Source organism: Brachycentrus maculatus, unplaced genomic scaffold (genome assembly GCF_059751285.1).
Source record: "Brachycentrus maculatus isolate JH-2025_06_01 unplaced genomic scaffold, ASM5975128v1 h1tg000202l, whole genome shotgun sequence".
NCBI lineage: Eukaryota > Metazoa > Arthropoda > Insecta > Trichoptera > Brachycentridae > Brachycentrus > Brachycentrus maculatus.
Genome location: NW_028280953.1, coordinates 2,910,557 through 2,928,478, shown reverse-complemented (window position 1 = coordinate 2,928,478; position 17,922 = coordinate 2,910,557). Strand labels below are relative to the sequence as shown.

Below are 17,922 nucleotides of genomic sequence, written 5' to 3'. Positions count from 1 at the left end.
TCCATGAATAAATCATATTAAAAATGAAACGCTTTTATAAGATAAAATGTTCTCACTTGAAACATGCTATTGTCCCTTACATTTTTTCAGAAGTATATATAAAATAAATTGTTTCCATTTAGCGTGGCGCACCAATGTCAAATTGCGCGGTCCCCTTCGAATCCTATCCTTGTTTAAAAAAGCTTTATTTGTCTAAAAATGCAATAATTATATTGTTCACATTGTCCGCCATGTATTAGCGGCTGCTAAGAGGCTTCTTAGCATGTACATATTTTATAAGCATTCTGATATCATCACATTTTAAAAAGTAGATTTCAACCTTAATAATATCATATTTTAAATCAACAAATATATTATGAAATTCCTATAAAACTAACGAAACAATTTAGTCAATTACTTTTAATTGAATGTGTACTATTTTCCCGTAGCCAGTTTTTAATTTTAGTGTTTTCTATAAAAGAGTTGGTTGTTCAATAATATTAAGTTTTTTTTTAACCTTTGACATGTGCGCTCTTGTTGCATAGCTTATTTTTTATCTTGAATGGCATTTATATGTTCAATATAAAAACTTTCAATAAAACAAGTGACTTTTTATTTGCACCAATTGAAGAGATTTCTTGAAATGAGTTTCTTCCTTCTTCTTCAAACCCTTATCCGCACCCCAACGGTGCATAGGGCACTGCATCATATAAACGCAGTGTTATCTTGATTGTTAACACATGGAGGAAAGGTGATCAGCCCTCCGCTTCAGGTACCAGTCCAGGGTAATATTGAATAAATATTACCCTGGACTGACAAACTCATTTCAATAATATATTATTATTGAAATAAGTTTAGGAGGCACTGACTGCCCGAAGCTGCTGACAGTGGAAAGCATATGACCGAAGCATCGACCAGCCTGCTGACTGCAAGCAAAAATAATACTTACACAGTACGGTATGTATGCATTGATTTGTTTATCACACAGTGCGGAATACAGAAATTGGCACTATAAAAGAGTTTGCCATTATTATCCAATTTAATTTTTTGGTTAGTACTTTGTGCAATAGCTTTGGTCATCATAGGGTCATAAAAATAAAGCATTTCAATAATAAACAATAAAATATTTATTTTTAATTTAAGTTTTATAAAGTGACTGCCGAATCAGTTTTAATTTTTATTTTTTATTATTTTTTTATTTGGGTTAACAACAGCAACATATGTAAAACAAAACATTAAAAGAGATACATTAAACAAGTCAATTATAGCTAACCACAGAAACATAAAGATTAGTACAAAATATTTAGTGTAGGTCTAGCAAATAAACACGTATTTATGAGAGAAAATGTGTGTAAGAGGGTGTGTGTGTGGGTGATGTTGATTTCAGTAAAAACATACATACAATGCAGAAAAACACAGTTTTTAAAGATCCTGAGAGGACAATATGCTCACCATTCGACTTTTCAGCACAGATTTTCCGCAATTGAAAATGTCAACTTGGCTAAAACATGAGTTGTACTCACTAGCCATACGAAACATAGGTGAACTCCGCGCATATTTAGTTCGAAGGACAGGTACTCTGAATAAAGATTGTGACGTGTGACGGGTACGGTAGCCGGGTACATTATACGTTATTTCGGAAGTCAAAACCGGACCATCGATACGTCCACTTATTATATCCTGGAGTGTTGCAATATCCAATAACAAACGACGATCTTCAAGACTCAGTAATATGTGAAATTAAAAAAATATTTATTTATTATTAAAAGAAAAAGTTTATATTTTAACCCTTTGAGGACAGAATAACAAATATTTTACTTAACACATTTTTATTTCTAGAAATTATTTACAAATAAGTGTATACAGCAACTGAAAATTGTGCACACAGATTGATACAATATTTATCCCTCAACAAAATTAAAAATACACATTGTGTGCCTGGTAGTTAGCAACAATGACCATGTTTTATAAAGTATAAATAAAAGCATCAAATGATCGTTGAAAAAGAGCAATCTGACCTCCATCCAACAATACTTCTCGGAAATAGAGTAATTCAACAGTTGGATCAATTCTGTTATCTGGGTAGCACGCTAACATATAACAATAAATGTACCCTAGACATAAAAAAGAGGATAACGCTAGCCAAGCAAACTTTTATGAAAAAGTACAGCCTCCTATCAAACAAACATTTAAAAATTGAAGTAAGAAAAGGATTCATAAAGGCTTTTGTTTGGAGTGTTTTGTTGTATGGGTGTGAAACCTGGACCATCCAAAAGTACGAAAAAGACCGGCTTGAAGCATTTGAGATGTGGGTTTGGAGGAAGATGACCAAAACATCATGGGTCGTAAGGAAGTCCAACGAAAAGGTGTTGCAGGACGTAAAAGAAAGAAGAGAGCTTATAAATCATATTTTGAAGAGGAAGGCCAAGCTAATAGGGCACTCAATTAGACATAGCACCTTTCTTAGCAACATCTTCGAAGGAAGAATCTTGGGAAAACGAACAAGAGGCCGTCCAAGAACTTCATACTTCCAGGATTTGAAGCGGCTCATGGACGTCTCCTCCTATTCGCAGCTCAAGAGGATGGCGACTGACAGAGACAAGTGGCTGACACAACAAGGCACTGCCTTTAGAAGATGATGATGAAATAAAAGCATTTATTCTTGAAAATATGAGGTAATATATAACACTACTTATTTTTAGTATTATTATGACTATAACTCAAATGTCATTTTGTTTATTTCGTTCAATAACCTTACAAAATTGATAAACTAAGATACAGATAACCTTTTAATATCCCGACATGTGCACATCGCCACAATAAATAGTCTGAAATAAGCTCCAAGACAATGATACCAACATGAAATCTATACAAGCACTATTTCTGTTACATAGGCAACACATATTGCACTATGGTTTTAACTAGAAACCTGTAGGCACTTAGACAGTTTATTTTAAATTTGTGGTTAGCAGCAGTAACCAGTTGTCCTGAAAGGGTTAACTTACAATGTTAACTATTAAGAAATTGCATGTGTTGTATGGATAACCCATTCTACAGTTTGGTATTATTTGGTAAAAAATCAATATTTCTTTTTCAAACTTATGTTTATTTTATTTAGAAATATCACAGAATTATTATGATTAATAAAAATAAATTGTCCGCCTCCGTAGTGTAATGGTCAGCACATTCGGCTACCGTTCTGGAGGTCCCGGGTTCGATTCCCAAGGGGACCAAGGGGATTTTTTATCAAAATAAGTGTTCTGTTTGTACAACGTTCCGCCGCAAAACCACGTGGGAGTGAAAATTCTTGTTTATAACCATAAGTGGCCGAGTGATATATTAAACTACGCAGAACGTTGAGACAATTTACACTAGTTTTATTAATTTAAATTTTCTAACAGTAACACTGAAATAATTATAAAAAAATAAAAAATCAACCTTTTTATCGTGAACGCTCTCGTGCTTGTGACATAAAAATCCATGGCATTGGAAGCGCCTTGAACAGGAGATCATTTACCTCCGCGATACCATATTTCTAACTTTTACGGTTCGCGAGTTGTGCCTATTTATAGTGTTCTCAAACTGCGGGTAGAACAAAGCGCATTGGTGTACCTCAAGGCTGGAATTTTTATTTTTATTTTGGACGTACATATTCTTGTAGTTAAATAATATTTCTTGACGGTGTTTGCGGATACTTCGTTCAAACACGTCGAACATTAAGGAAAGACCAATCCCAAAATCCACCCCGTCATCGAGAGATGTCTCCCCTTTTGCGATTCCTGAGAGACGCGCAAGTATATCGGCTCTCTCGAGGAAAGACTTTGGCCAAATAGGAAGTGGGAATGAATCTCCCAAGGGTCTAATAAAAATCGCAACAGAGCGGCTGAACTCGGCGAGGAACATAAAAAATGAGATAAAAGATGTTCTAAAATGTTTAGAGGGACTTGGTGAAAGGATAGAACGATTAACCAAGGACAACGAAGACCTGAGAGAAAACAAAAGACAGGAGATGTACCAGCAGACTACGGACTAAGTCGAATTTAGTGAGGCAAGCTGAGTTCTTGGTAAGGCAACAGACCCAAATCTTGCATTTCACCAACATGGTCACCAAAGCCTCATCGGTCACCAGTTGTAAGGCAACTAGCGGGCATATCAAACCCCTAAAAGAACCAACTTACGCCATGATAGTCACATCCGGTGACGACTCTAAATCAAGTGAGGAGATTGAAGGAATTCTGAAACAGTCAGTGAACGTTAGAAGCAGAGGAATAGGCATTTCAAGAATCAGGAAAACGTCTAGCAAAAAGTCATTGTAACCTGCACGACGAAGATGACACTAAAAAATTAAAAGAGGAAATTGGTAAAAATGGTGCTCTCAAAATAGAAAAAGGAGTGCGCAAAAACCCTTTCATTATAATTAAAGGCTTAATAAAAGGCATCACCAAAGAAGATTTGAATATATCTATCAAACAGCAAAACCATGGTGTAAAAATAGACCAAGAACTTAAAATCAAATACAGAAAAAGGCATTGCAATGGACTTTTGGTAAATGTGGTGTGCCAAGTGCACCCTAAAACGTGGTCCGCATTAACAATGGCGGCAAAAGCAAACATTGCGAAGCACGTACTTGCGTGCGAATCTACATAAATCCACCTTTTTTTTTAATAAACACTATAAGTTTCAGATATATTTTAAGTGTCTAATATTTGTTTGAGTTAAGAAGTATATAACTTAATTATAGGCAGTGTTTTTGTGTTTGTATAATTATAAATTTATTTTTTCGTGTGACTGACAATAATAATTGAACATTTGTATACGGGTGGCTCACGTAGTCGGCCGATTTGTATAGGCGCAGAGGAGCCAAGTACAAACATCGCTACAAACACTTTATTTTATTATTCTTTAAAACTGCACGGTTAAATTATATGATATATTAGGTTTTGTTCTATTTTTTTCTTCTCATATTTATAGTTCGTTTTTAATTTCTTACTAAGTACTTATACAACAATATTTGGAGAATTTATTTATTTTAGTAATAAATACTTCGCCATGACTACTTCGTCAGAGGAATCCTCCGAGGACGAAGCTCCGGCTGTCCAAAAACTTTTAGTTACAAACAGTGAGAGTGAGTGCGTACCGATCCCTGGCACTAGCAAAAAAGGAAAAAGCGCCGCGCCAGTGAAAAAAGAAAACGACTTTTTGGGGAGTCGCTGACCTTTCCTGAAGTGAGCTCACCACAAAAATGTTCGGAGTTAGAGGAATTAAGAGCGCCTTGTGCTGAGCTGGAGGAAGTGAGGATTCACCTCACTAACATTGTGAAGGTGTGCACCAGGGAGAAGACTCGGCTGAACAGTGACCAACGGGCTTCCATACAAGAAGCCAGTATAGCAATCCTCGCTGCTGTTGGCCAGTTGGCCACGAAAATCTCTCGGGTTGAGGGCACCGCGATGTCACTTGCGTCGGGTATAAAGGAGGTTCTCACTCAACTGACGGAGAAAATTGAGTCTGCAGTGATTGCACTTGCCTTGGGATCGGTTTCAGTGGCTTCCACTGAAACCGGTCCTAAGGTGGGTGTTGGGAAAGCGTCTTACGCATCGGCTGCTTCTCAGAAGCCGGGTAACTCGGTGATGGTGGGTGGTCAGGCTCGCGTAGTTGGGCCTACCAAGCCCACTATCATCGTATACCCCAAGGTACCTGAGGGAGCAACCTCGGAGCAGACGAAGACGCTAGTGATGGAGGCTATCAACCCAAAGAGGACGGCTTTCGAGCTGTGCGCGTTCGGAAGGTCCGAGGCGCTGGTGTCCTGGTGGAAACGGCCACGACAAAGGGATTACAGAACTTCAAAAAGGCTTCTGAGAAACTTGCATCTCGTGGTCTACAAATTGTGGAGCCTAAAGGAAGACTTCCTAGGGTGGTTATTTATGACGTCCCTCGCGAATTGTCTGAGGAGAACCTCTTGAAAGAGGTTTACTCAGCAAATTTCGGGGAGAGTGGACCGGTGTCTGAGGCTGAATTCAGGAGAACCACCCGAAGGGTTTTTATGTTTGGAAGGAGGGATGGTCCCACTGTAAAATGTATTTATACAGTTGGAGCTGAAGTTAGGAGGCAGTTCGTGTCCTGTGGACACTGCTTCATTGGATGGAACTCCTGTCGTGTCCAGGATTATGTTGGCGCTACCAGGTGCTTTAAGTGCCACTTATATGGGCACTTGAGCCGCACTTGCACGCGTAAAGTGGAAGTCTGCCGACACTGTGCAGTGGAGGGCCACGGTGAGGACACATGTCCAAAAAAAGATGAACCCGCAAAATGTGCTTCTTGCACTGCTTTTAAACGACAGGCGGATCATCCAACAGGGTCTCAGATTTGTCCAGTCTTTAAGGCAGCCATAGATGAAAATATACGAACAACAGACTATGGCCAGTAGAGCAAGAACAAAAATTGGACAGGTCAATCTTGGTCGGTCAAGGGCTGCCACCCTCGAGGTACATCGTGTTATGCGGGACATGAGCCTAGAAATCACGTTCATTCAGGAACAGTATGCCTGGGGCGGTAGGACCCGAGGTATTGACCCACCATGTATCGTACTTGAGAGGGGAGCACATCCGAGGGCAGGGCTGGTAATAGGAAACCCCTTAATTCGACCTATGCTTTTGGAAGGGCTCTCTTCAGAGGACTGCACATGTGTGATGATAAATCTCGGGGATCTTGAAATCGTTTTAATTTCAGTGTATTTTAGGTTTGGGGATCTTCCTGGCTCTCATATCCTGGGCCTGTCTAGTGTTAATGCTCTCAAGGGACGTCCAGTCATCGTGGGTGAGGATTTTAATGCCCGTTCACCTTTATGGTTTGATGATGGTGGAGTGGGTAGGGCTTACCAAAGGGAAGCTGTTGAGGAGTTTATTGCATTGCACGGTTTGAACCTTCTCAATAGTCCTGGACAACCTAAAACATTTTCCAGCTATGCGGGTGGAGAGAGTAACATTGACCTCACCCTGTGTTCGGGGCGCCTCGTTGGGATTGCGGGAGACTGGACGGTACACCCGGGTGTGATAGCCAGTGATCACAGACTTATTACATTAAGCGTCGGGAAACGCATAGAGCCAGAGGCTCGTTCCACGTGGCATTTTAGGACCGGTGGAGCCGACTGGGAGAAATTTGGTAGGCGCCTTCAGAATGAGTTGCATGATTTTTATGAATGTGCCGCAGAGACACCTGATGAATTAGGTGACTTTTTCAATAGAGCAGTTGTCCGATCGGCTGACCATGCCCTGGGACGCACTAAACCTGGTGCTCTTATTAAATGAACATGGTGGACATCTGATCTTTCTTCTTTGCGCGCAATCTATAGAAGGGCTTACAGGCGGTGCGGGAAGATGAGGAGAGGGGTCTTCCTAGTGATAGGGAAGCAGCTCTCTTATCTGTTCTCCGCGTTGCTCGGTCGACCTATCTTAAGGGCATTGCGAGTGCGAAAAAAGAGGGCTGGAGGAAGTGGGTCACGGGGGTGGGCAATGCTGACCCATGGACTCTCTACAGCGCCGTCGGTGACACTGGTAAGGGTTCAGACCGTTACCTTTCTAGCATTATAACTGTCGATGGGAGTGTCTGGACGTAGAGTCAACCCTTCAAATGCTGTTGCTGAAACTCGTACCTCCAGAGTCTCGGGTTGGAGAAGGGGACCACCACAGACAGGTTCGTAGTCTGTCTCGTCTCCCTCCACGCAATGGGGCTGGTGTGTCGGGGTCTGCTAACATACCCTTTTCGGTGGCGGAGGTCAAAGTTGTCGTGCAGGGACTTGGACCAACAAAGGCACCGGGTATAGACAGAATCACGAGCCTAATTGTAAAGAATACATGGAAATTTTCACGAGACGAGTGATGAATACATGCCTTTGACGGGGAATATTCCCCAAAGAATGGAAGCGTGGTTTGCTTAGGGTGATACCTAAAGGGAATGACAGGCTGAGGTCGGATCCCGGGGCTTACCGGCTGATCACACTCCTTCCCCTAATGGGAAAGGTTTATGAAAAACTGATTAGAGGAAGGCTTGATGTCTCCTTGTCGCCTCCCTGTGACCGTCAGTTTGGATTTGTTCGAGGGAAATCGACTGAGCACTCCATCTTATATGCACTGAATTGGGTGAAAGATAGCAGAGAAAAGTACGTCATGGGAGTATTTCTGGATATATCTGGTGCCTTTGATAACGCTTGGTGGCCGATGGTTCTCTTAAAACTGAAGAACCGGCTATGTCCGAGAGATCTTTTTAAAATCATTGCTAATTATTTTGTTGATAGAGAGGTTTCCATCAGGTATGGCGATACTTGTGTGGTTCGAGCATCTACTATGGGCTGCCCTCAGGGTTCGGTTCTTGGGCCGACCCTGTGGAACCTTTTGTTTGACGACCTTTTATTACTTCCGCTGCCGAAGGATTGCACTACGGTGACTTATGCGGATGATGCGCTTCTTCTTGTCTCGGGAGGTTCAAGATCTATGATAGAGAAGAAGGCTAGTGATGCTTTGAATGACATCTTAAAATGGGGTGAAAGAAACAAACTCTCTTTCTTGCCTCACAAGACGATTGGCTTGATGCTGCGTGGTAACCTGAATAGGGAGAGAAATCCTGTTGTAAAGATGGACGGGAAGAGCATCAGGTTTCAGGACCATGTCCGGTATCTTGGTGTTCAACTGGACAGATCTCAGTCGTTCCTCACGCACATCAAGACCGCCTCGGTAAAGGCTAAAAATTTGTTTTTCCATTTGCGTCGCCTAAGTTGTGTTGAATGGGGTATTCGTTCTCCAGCCCTGCGGATACTATATCGTGGATCCTATGTTGCTCAGGTTACGTATGCGGCTCAGGTATGGGTACATCGTTTGGATATCGGCGTGGCTAGACTGGCACTGCTTCGTGGACAGAGGGTTCCCCTGCTGGCACTGACAAGGGCATATCGGACTGTGGCGTCTGAGACCCTTCTGTGCTCGCAGGAGTTCTCCCAATAGATTTGGAGACCAGAGAGGCAGTAGTAAAACGGTCAGTGAGAAAAGGAGAGAGTTTGGAATACTTTGGTATCGTGCTGCGCCCTTCCGAGACAGGATTTAGCGAGTTATGTAACGTCATGCGAGGCTTAACTCTTAATCAATGGCAGAATAGATGGGATATGGCACGAACAGGGAGATGGACGTGGTCTTTTTTACCTTCCATCAGACACAGGATGTGTAGCGAGTTCTTGGTTTTTGATTATCATACTGCACAAATGGTCTCTGGACACGGGGGGGTTTAGAGAGACAAGCTTTATAAGCTTGGACTTTCCTGTTTCGGGCTGTGCTTGCGGCGATGAACATCAATCGGCGGAACACATCCTGTGGCATTGTGTGCTATCATGCCAGAGATGAGATGCTGAATGGTCTGACAGGGGTCATGCGACCAGCGTGGAATGTGGATCTGATGGCCAACAGTACGAATTTTGCACTCTTCCGTCGGTTTTTCCAGACTTGGGTATCTCATTGGGAACTCCTTAGATGCGCGGACGCCTAGGTGAGATTAATTTGGTGGGACAGGTTGCTGTTCCTGTGGGATGCTGATACGGTCGGGACTGTGCTTCCTTCCGAGCGGAACGCACACGTTCTTTTGTGTTTTGTCCTCCCCTTACGGGGGTGGTATTTGGATCCTCTGCCTTTGTTCACCCAGGAAGTTCTTCTTTATTTATGTTTTTTTTTTCTTAATGTAAATAACAGTGTTTTTTTTTTAATATTAGTTACTAGTTCTCTATTACTTTAGTCTTTAAGTCATTGTTTGTGTTCGACTTATATTGTATTTTATTATTTTATTATTTTTTTGCAAACATTGTTTTTTTTTGTTGTTTTTTTCTTATTGTTTTATTTTATTATAAGTATAAGAGGTAATGAGGGGATCCCGAGGGGTGGGGACGAAGTGTCGGCCTCTGTCCGTACATCCTCCTCCCCCCTCATTAATTGAATAGAGCATTATTTATTTCTTCAGATATATTTTGAAGATTTTCCTCTATGTGCAGCTGACAGAGAGTCCCTCAGGACTCTATAACTGCTGCGGGAGGATGGCGGGCTCAGATTCCAAAAAAAAAAAATCAAAGGAACATACACTATTGGATCTGTATATGTGGAACCCGGCGAGGAAGAGATAAAATTCATTAACAAATTGGAGCTGGATGCTTAAAAAATTTTGTATGGAGAAACAAATACATGCTGAAAGAGAGTAAGGTGAGGATATATAAAACCTGCGTAAGACCGATCTTGACAACGGCACGGAAACGAGCCGACACCGCGAGAACAAAAAGCCTTTTTAGGACATCGGAAATGAAGACTCTACAACCCATTGCAGGCCTAACACTTTGCGACAGAGTTAGAAACTCAGAAATAAGAAAAATCCGCAATATTGAAGATGTTGTGAGATGGGGAAGAGAAAGAAGACGTTCCTGGAGAGATCACGTGGGAAGAGCGAGTTCGGATCGAGTAGTGAGGGTGGCAGCGTACAGCAGCATAGGCGGGATCAGACCCCCAGGAAGACCACCTAAACGATGGAAGGATAGCTGGTCTTCCACCTCTTAGGAGCGACCCGAGAATGACAGGACCTAGTCCTAAAATAAGAAGGAGAAGAAGAACAAATTGGAAGGTTCATCTCTTGGAAAAATGATGCGAAAAATATCTGGTGGGGCAGTAGCAAAACTGACAAAAGAGGAGAAGAAATTGCCTCATATCTGGCTGAAAAGAGCTATTACATATTAAACAATGGAGCCACGCCAACTTTTGAGACTTATCGCAGGAACCTACACATCCACAGCATCATCGATGTAAACTTTTGCTCGACGGAGGCTTTGAACGATGTCTTGGATTGGCATGTCGAAAGAAGAACCAACAACTTAAGTGACCACAGTCCAATTGTTTTTCAAATCAACCCGAAATTAGTCGAAATCACCCAGAACAAAACAGCTATATTCAAAACCAGTAAGGCAAAATAGGATTTATTTAAAGACTTTTTGTGCTAAGAACTGAGAAATAACAAACTAGACCACACTTGTTTCTCGGGAATCTTGACAGCGGATGACGCAAACAAACTGTAGCAAGGGTTAGATATACTCACACATACAATCCAGAAAGCATACTCTAAAAGCATCCCTCTAAAGAAAGAGCACCAGCATAAACCCTGTCCATGGTGGAACTCGTCCCTATCAGAAATGAAGCTCAGTCTGAGACGAGCTAGAAAATGCCGGAGTACTCAGTAGAAGTACGTATTACATGAGTACATGGAGAAAAGAGACCAATACAAAAAAGCCATAAACACAGCTAAAACGGAATCTTGGAAAACGTACTGTAGCCAACAAAACAGGGAAACTGCATGGAGAAAAATTCACAGAGTGTTGAATAAATCCCGAAAAATTGTCCCAGCAGCTACTCTGAAAAACGGTAACCTCAATCTCGACACAGCTGAAAAAACTGCTACAGGCCTCATTGATAAATTTTTCCCCGACAATGATATTACACAAGGCAACGAGGAACAGGCTAAAGTTAGAAAGGATAGCTTAAACGAACACACCAGTACTGATGAGTCCAGCCCTATGTTCCAAAAAGAAGAAATTGAAGAAATCTTCTCTAATATGAATCCTAAAAAAGCCCTAGGAAATGACCACTTGACTAGCGACATTTGTGTACACGTGTACCGTCAAGAACCCCAACTCATATTAGAGATAAACAATGCCTGCCTTAGGATAATGCACTTTCCCAAAATATCAAAGAAGGCTATAGTAGTCGTCATCCCTAAGCCTGAAAATAAAGACTTATGAGACATCAGCTCCTACAGTCCTATTGGACTACTTTCCAATTTTCGGAAAGATGCTGGAGAAGCTGCTGATCTATAGAATCAACTGGAATTTTCACCACAAAAACCAACTCAGTATGAACCAATATGGCTTTATGCCACAGAGGACGCACTATTAGCATCGATTAACACACTAAAGTACGCTCATACCCATCGTAAGCTGGCGGTCGCTCTATCTCTGGACATAATCCAATTAAATGGGCGCTTTCGACCATGCGTGGTGGCCCTTCCTGTTAAAACAGCTTCAAAATAAAAACTGCCCAGAAAACCTCTATCACCTAGCGAAGAGCTACTTGGAGGGTAGAATGGTCAAACCGACGCACTACGACACCCCCTTAGAAAAAGTAACAACAAAGGCTGTATCCAGGGTTCAGCATGCGGTCCCAGTTTCTGGAACTACATAGTCCATGATATACTGCAAGCAACTTTTGAAGGAGTGGAGATACGGGCTTTCGCGGATGATCTCCTCCTTATAGCAGTTGACGATGATGTAGCTAATCTGGAGAAAGTAAATAAAGCATTACAAAAGCTCATCAAATGGGAAAGCTGCAATTCGCGGAAGAAAAAACACACGCCATGTTTATAACAAGACGGGAAGTGGATCCACCTAAAATAATAATGAGGAATACATTTATTACTTACGCAAGTGATATAAAATTTTAAGGTGTTGTAATAGATAGAAGGGCAAACGGATAGGGGGGCAAACGGGGATTCAAATAATTTCTAGGAAATATTGTATATTATGCCAACCAAGGTAGAGTATGCTTAGATCTTGGGAATGATTTGTGTCTCTATTCCGATCTTCACCTCCACGCATGGTGTCCCCTGGTAACTTGGGAATTGTTGCTGAAGATTGGGTGAAAACCCTAAGATATAATACTCTCAAGGCCAACAAAAACGGAAGACTCACCAACCCGCAAGGCAAGCGTGGTGTTTTAATGCCGAACCCCCCCCCCCCCCCAAACCATGAAAATACAAAATCAAAATCGACCCCGAGTTACCAGCGTCCCGCCTATCCCTGACTACGGCGGCAGTCAGAACAGGAGACGGGACAGGGGTGCGACAAGGAATCCCTGGGTTACGGCCGGCTGCCATACCAGCATTGACCTGGCTACACTTAATGCAAGATCCCTTTCAACTGATGACAGAATGTTGGAACTAGAAGAAGAACTGTCTAAGATTAAATGGACTGTATTGGGCCTTTTAGAAGTAAGAAGGAAAGGAGAAGAATGTATTACTCTTAAATCAGTTAATTTATTCTACTTCAAAGGAAAAACGCAGTCCAGAAATGGCGGTGTTGGCTTTCTCATTCATAAAAATATTAAATCCCGAGTTGTAGAGTTTAAAAGCATATCAGAGTAATTTCTTCTACAATAAAATTAATAAAAGGTACAGCGTAAAAATTATACAAGTTTACGCCCCGACCAGCAGTCACGGAGACTGGGAAGTAGAAGAGTTCTATGAAGATATAAACACAGCCAGGACTAATTCTCCAACAAATATAATTTTGTTATTGGAAACTTCAACTCAAAACTTGGAGAAAAGCAAGGAAACCAAGAAGTAGCAATCGGAAACTTTGGTACAGGGACCCGGAACAACAGAGGTACCATGCTCCTCAACTTTCTTCATCAGACCAGCCTGTTTGCTATGAATACTTTCTTTAAGAAAAAATCAAATAGGAAATGGGCGTGGAGAAGCCCGGATGGAATTACGAGAACGAGATTGACTTCATTCTAACAGACTGCAAATATATAGTTCAGGACGTTACTGTACTAAATCACTTTAACACTGGAAGTGATCATCGCCTCGTAAGAGCTAAAATAAAACAAATATCAAAAGCGAAAGGCGAAAACTAACAATTAAGAAACCGAGTAGCAAAAATGACAATATTATTTTAATAACTATTCCTATCACTGCCATCTCCTTTTCTCTTCATCCCATGCATAGTTGTGAAGAACTGTAATTGATACTCATGATTTTATTTTTTGTATTCTGATGTATCATATATTGTAACTGTTGTTCTTCCTTCCAATAAAAAAATAAATAAATAAAAAATAAAATAAAGAGTAGACAAGAAAAATACATCAATAATGTTGACCAAAAAGTGATATCCGGAAACTATGAAGGTATGAACATAGAGACCTTAACTCTATCCACGCGGCTCGCATAAGCGTATGTGTTTTTACGAAACATTCCCTGTACGCGGCTGACATAACCGTATGTGTTCTTACTTTGCTCCAAGTTTCGAACCTCAGTTCAACTTGGAGGGATTTTTTCATGGTGTGGAACTTTGGATAAAATAATACGTCAATCCTCGGCCTTATGACATCTGTTGAAATATCTGACTAATAATTTGTAACATCACAAGGATAAATAAAAGAACAGATCCCTGATTTTTCTTGAGGTCGATAATTCGTCCGCGCCATAATCATGCCCTATATCTGTCTCACTCTCGACGCTACGCATCTAATTTCATATAAGTACGATGCGCAGGGTCGGACTGTCACAGATCCTTACGCGATTTACGTATAACCTACTCTCGCTATTCATTCCATTTTTTTTGTGTGTATAAATAAGTTTAACGATTTTCTTGTGCGTTTGTTTATTTTAAATTGTGTATTGTGCATTCTGTACTATAAAATAAGTTCCACTGCAAAGTTTGACCAATCTTATAAACGAGTATATGATTCATCGAGTGACGATTTATTTTTCTTTATTTAAAATAATTGTAATAAAATAATATTATAATGGCCCATCCTCTGCGTGAAGATGAAATAGTCGATATAGCGAGTGAACTAGGATCTGATTTCGGATTAAGTGAAAGTGACGATGATAATATTTCCAACTTCAGTGAAATAATTGATTCGGATGCAGACGACAGTATTGAAAGTGTCCAAATCAGCGGTGAATTTTCCTCGAGCAATATCATACCGCCGTGGGTGTCTGGTCTGCATATACCAGTCAAACATGATTTCGATAGTTTTTCTGGAATAAACCCTGAACTATCGTTATCAAAAGATTCGTGCGAATTAAATTTTTTCGAGCACTTCTTAAATAAAAGTATCATGGACAAAATTGCTACCGAAATGAATAATTTTCACTCGCATGAAATAGGGTCTAAGAACTTTACCGCAAAATCGACAATCCCAAATTGGGTCCACACTTTCAGCTCTGAATTGGATATATTTATAGCAGTTGTCATGCTTATGACGAGAAACAGCCACCTAACAACTGAAGAGCATTGGTCAACCGATCCTTATTTATTGAGTCTCATTTTGGGACAAACAATATCCCGTGACCGATTCCAACTTTTGCTGCAAATGCTTCATTTTTGTGATAATCGCGTTAGGAGTTCGGATAGACTATTTAAAATAAAAATGATGGTGGATTACACTCGGAATATTTTTAAAAACACTTTCGTGCCATTCCAAAACTTGTGCATAGATGAAAGTATTATTGTTTTCAAAGGAAGGCTTAGTTTTAAACAGTATATTCCAGCTAAACGGCACAGGTTTGGGATAAAAACATTTATGCTATGTGATGTACGTACAGGATACATTTTAGATTTCATCATATATACAGGAAAAGAAACTGAAATAACGCTTGAAAATGGACTAGGAATGTCTGGTTCAGTGGTGACCACCTTGTTGAAAGATTACTTAGGTAAAGGACACAGTTTGTTTTGCGATAACTGGTACTCGAGTCCTGGACTATTTAGACATCTTTTCGAAAGAAAAACGAATAGTTGCGGGACGGTCCGCAAAAACAGAAAAGGGCTGCCAAAATTTAATAAATTAAAAAAAGGCGAAATACAATCATTCAGCAGTGGTTCCTTATTGGCTCTCAAGTGGTGTGACCGCAGAGACGTTCACATACTGACCACTCTTCACGATGAATCACAAAGCTGCACAGGGAGAATCAACAGGTCAACAGGTGAACCCATAAAAAAGCCTAATTGTGTGATCGACTACAATCAAAGTATGGGACTTGTTGATAAGACCGATATGATGTTAAGTAGATTAAGCTGCATGAGAAAATCGACAAAGTGGTATAAAAAAGTTTTTTTTCATTTTATAAACTTATATTTACTTAATGCACATATTCTGTATATGTTTATAATGGAAAAAAAGATAAGCCTCTCTGAATTTCAGTTGGCTGTAATCAAACAGTTGATTGGGAAATACAAAGAAAGTGTAATTTTAAAAAAGTTTAATCATCCATCTACATCAGCTGATAAATCCTCGAGGTTGATTCCAAAAGAGTTTTTAAAACACCAAAAAGTGTACATTCCGAAAACTGCTAAGTGTAAAAATCCACGTCGAATGTGTCGTGTATGTGCCCATACAAAATTTAAAGATAAAAAACGTAAGGTGACCAAATTTATGTGTTCTGAGTGCAATGTGCCGCTATGTTTCCAACCGTGCTTTAAAATATATCACGAAAAAAAACAATTTTGAGAACTTATAATAAATTTAAATCCCTTAGAGTAATTATTCGGCTAGAATTATATCTGTTTATTTAAAGAATCTTCGTCTATATTATAAACAAAATATTAAGTGTAAACCATTAATCACCCTTGAAGTGGGTGCGACGGAGTGCGACTCTGTAACGTGTCTGTACGGGCCTAATACACACATACATGCTTACAGACGGCACACACACACGCGTCACCGCCAGCGGGTAAGTGTGACACACGATGCGTGCTTTTATTTATTTATATTCCGACCTTATTTGTTTATATTACGATATATTTCAAGAATGATGCGACTCAAGTGTATTATAGAGTACCAAAAAGGTACAATAAATCCCATTGAACGTTTTTGTTTAGTAAAATAAATCGTTTCTTATCTAAATACATCATAAAAGTAATCATTTTAAAAACGACGAAATACCGCCGCGTACGGGCGACTCTCACAAACAAAGTTAACGCGTTTAAAAGGTTAAATGATGAAATGAATACTGCACAGAAGGACTAAAAGAAATCCTAACAAATTCCCATACCACAGAGAAAAAACTCAGTCAAAACACTGTTAACATGATGGCCAAACGCCGAAACCTCGCGGAAAATTCAACAGTAATCCAACTTAGAGAAATAAACAAAGAAATTCACAAAATGACACGTAAAGACTTAAAGCATTACAATCAGATTATTGAAAAAACTATTCTAGAAAACAGTAGTAGAAAAGTACTTAGGTCTAAACTGTCGAGCGGGAAAAATGAAATTTTCAAGTTGTTGGATGAGAATGGAGAGGTTGTAACAAACAGAGAAGAACTATTAAATATTCTCCTTCTCATAAAAATCACTCGGATAAAATTGAAAGAATACAAAAAAAATTCGTAAAAATCTTAAATCGTAAAGAAAATCTTTTTTTTGCCGACTACCGCGAAGCTTGCTCATTCCATAAAATCCAAACTCTCGCTGATAGACGTACGATAGCCGATATGGTTTTACTGGCTAATATCCTTTCTGATAAAATAGATTCACCAGAACTGGTTACACGCATCCATTTTAGGGTACCGCAGAGGCAAACGCGTTATAATCAACTTTTTCAAGTACCTAAATGTAATACTGATTTTGCCAGAAATACTACAATTAACCGCACTATGGATACTTATAATAAAATGTTTAATGACGTAGATATATTTGGGAAAAGCACTAATTCCATAAAAAATGACATAAGCAGGAAATTAGGTGAATGATTGATCGTTGGCGTTTGTTCAACAAGCCAACTGTTTATAATCCCTGTTTGTTGGATGATTTATGTTGACATGGAATAGGTACTACACACGCATGCACGCACGCACGCACGCACTCACGCACGCACGCACGCACGCACCATTGTCAATCTTTGGCTAGTGTTTTCGTATGTAGAAATAGACTATCGAATGGCATAAGGTTAAAAAATGATCTCACGGACATGCAGAGAGAACATTTAAAAAAATTATGGGAGGAAGTTGAAACAAGAAAGAAGGGTGGTGAGATAAATATTGGTATAAAATTCGTAAATTCGATACCAAGGATATCAAAATTTGCACCAAAAAACTAAAAATCCCAAAAAAAAAACAATCGTATCGTGCTACTATCAGAATGTCAGAGGT

General features: G+C 40.0%; 1 protein-coding gene across 1 annotated transcript in view; it reads right to left on the bottom strand.

Moving 5' to 3' along the window:
- LOC148307307 (uncharacterized) overlaps nt 1-17,922 on the bottom strand; it is a 29,786-nt gene that overhangs the window by 916 nt on the left and 10,948 nt on the right. The window lies entirely within an intron of this gene.